Genomic DNA, 3,882 nt, shown 5'->3' on the forward strand with positions numbered 1-3,882 from the left:
GTTCCCCTTTCCTGGGTGGAAGGAAGAGGAAGGGGAAGGAGGGGCGTTCCGGTGGGGGAGAGGGGGCTCGGTTTCGGGGACTTTCTCCCAGCTCCTCCCACCGCGCCCCTCCCAAACCTCCCCGAAGAGGCAGAGAACCGGACCTGTGCCACTCCTTCCCCGGAGGAAAGGGTTAAGGAAGAGCAGGGTGGGGAGCGGGGGAGGCCGGGGCCTGAGGAAACTCCGGGCTGGAAACCTAGCAGGAAGCAGAGGGTAACAGCACCGCCTCCCCACCCCACCCCCAAGTCTGGGGACTGCCGGGGCTGGCAGGCAGCCCAGACCCTCCTGAAGCCCCCAGGGCTGGAGGGGCGGGGAGAGCCGCCTGAATTTTCAGACTGGCGTGGTTAATGAAAGCCCCTTTTAGCAAGTTTGAGTAATGCCGGGCGGGGGAGGGGCGGGGCTTCAGGATGGGAGTGAGGGTCTGGTCCGTAACGCAGGCTTTGAGGGTTCCCTCAACCCTTGATCCACAGCCAACCTCTTGGCATCAGTGGTCAGGGACTAGCTCTGGGTTGGGGGCCCGCCTCCAACACCCGGCCCCGGAGGCATCCCCGGCACAAAGAACACCTTATGCAGCCCTGGGGCCTGAACAGAACCTGGCTCTGTAGAGGGTACAGTCTGGGTCCTGGGCTCCAGTGCCCTTTATTTTACAAACCCAAAATGAGCCCCGCATTCTGACAGGCACAAGTGTAGTACCTACGGGGACAAAGGGCAGTGGACTGTAATTTAAGCCTGCCCAGGAACATCTGGGCTGTCGGGCCATGGTGTGTTTGTGTCCTGGCAGGCAAGGGGCCAAGAGCGCCCCACTGCAAGGAAGAGGCCCAACTGGGGAGAGGAGGGGGTTCATATTCTCATACTACTCCCAGTATCCTCATACTATTCCTAGACTGGAATCCAGCCCGTCCTGTCCCACCCCTGCTTCTCCCTAGACTGGAATCCAGAAAAGGAAAAGGTGATCTGTGTCATCTCTGTCTCCACAATCTTCTGCTCTGCCCCATCTGTGTCCCGGTCCTGGCTCTTTATAGTACCTTGAAGCAAAAGACCCTCAGGGCGAACTTCAGGTCGTCTCCCCTCTTGCCACCTCTGTCTGCTCTCCAGGTATCAGAAGAGGCTCCTGCCTTCTTGTGTTTCAGTTTCTCCTCTGAAGCAAGGTGAGAGCCACTACCCCTGTTTCCTGCTCTTCCCTGAATAAATACATAACTCTTGTTGCCCTTTTCTAATGGACTGTGGACCCCACACACAGTGGCATCTTCAAGGAAAACTCTCTGGTTTAATCCTAAATTCAAAGGAGGATGGAAAGAGGGCGGAAGAGTCAGGTACTTGATAAATGGATAAAAGAGGGTAATTTATTTAAACTCTTGTGCCTCCATTTCTTCAGCTCATAAAAATGGGGCTGATAATACCTACAGCACAGGTCGTAAATCAGACCGCACAGGTTGTAAATCAGACCACACAGATGCACAGATACAGGTACTATGCCTAGCACATGTTCTGGCACAGAAGAGATACCCTATACATTTTAATTTTCCCTTCCTAGATCTTGTCTCTCGTCCCCACCTCACCTCTGGCCAATATGTCACCATACCTTCCCAGAGACGCCCTCTTTCCCATTGCCACCAGCCTGGCTCCTAGACCAGGCTCTCCTCACCCTCCCTGCTAACCAGTGCCCTCCTCCTCCCCCCTCTCCTCCTGGATGTAGCGGATTTAGTTAAATAGCCTGGCTCTAGTCCCGACTTTGCCAGTGACGAGTTGTGCATGATTAAACAGGTAGCTAAGTCCTTGACCTCTCTGGGCTTCCTCATCTAAATTCATTCACTTGGCCAAATTCATTCATTCATTCAACAAATTCCACACACATTTATTAAGTGTTTACTATAAGCCAGGCCTTGGCAGTATAGCATTGACTAACATGACTCCTGGCCCTCGTGGAATGGGTGAAGAAAGAAGAAAACAGCTGTGATTTCAGGGAATGACAAATGTTGTACTGGAAATAAAGCAAGGTGTGGTGATGCAGAGTGCCTTGATGGGGACTCTCTGGCAAGGTGATATTTCAGCTAGAGGGAGAACAGGAAGAGCATGGGGATGGCAATGTGCAAAGTTCTTAATTTTTTTTTTTTAATTTTTTTTTTTTTAACGTTTTTTATTTATTTTTGGGACAGAGAGAGACAGAGCATGAACGGGGGAGGGGCAGAGAGAGAGGGAGAGACAGAATCGGAAACAGGCTCCAGGCTCCGAGCCATCAGCCCAGAGCCTGACGCGGGGCTCGAACTCACGGACCGCGAGATCGTGACCTGGCTGAAGTCGGACGCTTAACCGACTGCGCCACCCAGGCGCCCCAAAGTTCTTAATTTTTGATCTAAGCCTCTCCCAGCGTGAATATGTTTGGTGATTCCTTGCCTGTAACATTAGGTTAAAATTTGTTCAATTGTGTTGGAGGCTTTCCTTGCCCTGGCCCAAACTTACCTTCCCAACCTTGTATGGAAGGATCCCAGCTCAAGTCTAAGGAGAATGCGATATGTCTGATATGTCTCGGCATGTCTGGCAACAGGGGACCCTGGAGCCTGGAGTCTGTTTGCATAAAGAATGAGAAGCCTCCAGAGAAAGCTCTTGGAGATTAAAGGAGGGGCCTGCCCTGTAAGCTTGACAGACAGGCCTATTCCAGTTTCTGGAGATGGGGGGTGGGGAGCCCTGGGACCCAGGCAGCCTGCTTGGGATCTGCTTGTGGGAATAACCCAGTGGGGAGATAGGCACCTCCCTGACTTTGCCAGAATCCAGAGCAGCTTGGCCTGGTGGGCTCCCATTGGAATAGAAGTGGCTTCCCAGAGGCACCAAGAATGGTCGGGCCCGTTCCAAACAAGCAAGTAGAGGCAGGAGCCAAATAAACTGGAGTTACTCCGGGAGAGAGTGATGGCTCCCCATATTGGTCAGGATCTCAGTAGGAAGCACGTGGTCCTTTCAAAAGGGATGGCTGAAGGACGTCTAAAGAATGGATCTTTATGAGATGTGGGCAGGGTTAAGGAAAACCAGTAAGAGACTCTAGGATTAGTGTGGGGAAAGCCATTACCACCAGAGGCCTGAAAGGGAAAGGGAAAGATGTGATTACTGGAACCAACTAATGGACCAGAGCTGGACCTGTAAAGGGCCACCAGAAGGAGCTGAGGCCTCAGATGAAGATACACAGCCACTGACAAGCTGCGACCCAGGACGGAGGGAGCAGACTTCCAACCTGCTGCCAGTGCCCGTCATTGGCCACACCCAATCAGAAGCCAAAGGGCAGGGAAGTAGGGTTGAGGCAGTGCATTGAGGTCAGCCTCCTGGACACAGAGCAGGGTACTGGAGAGCAAAGAGGAGAACTGGAAGGGACACAGAATGGCCAGCATGCCCCTTCATCCCATACCTATACCCACAGGCTGATAAGGCCCAAGGAAATGGGGGATTCACTAATTTCCCCTACTTTTCCCCTCACACACTCTCACAGGAGCAGGGCTGAATACCTGTGCACTCCCATTCAGAACACAGCACTCAGGCTCAGGTGCACACTTAGACTCTCCTTCAAATCCCAGCTCTGTCACTGTATCAGCAAGTTGCCACCAATGGGGGGAGCAGGGAATGGAGCCAGGGAGTGGCTTAAAACAACGGACGTGTATTCTTTCACAGTTCCGGAAACTAGAAGTCTGAAATCAAAACATATAAAGCTACTATTAGCAACTTGGCACATGAATAGACAAACTGTTGAGTGGAACAGACCAAAAATGTAGAAAAGAAGAGCAACTACATACAGAAATTTAGTATATGACAAAGATAGCTTTTCAGTGAAGATAAGATGTATGTTTCTCTCTTTTTTTT

The sequence above is a fragment of the Panthera uncia genome (assembly GCF_023721935.1).
Source record: "Panthera uncia isolate 11264 chromosome B3 unlocalized genomic scaffold, Puncia_PCG_1.0 HiC_scaffold_1, whole genome shotgun sequence".
Classification (NCBI taxonomy): domain Eukaryota; kingdom Metazoa; phylum Chordata; class Mammalia; order Carnivora; family Felidae; genus Panthera; species Panthera uncia.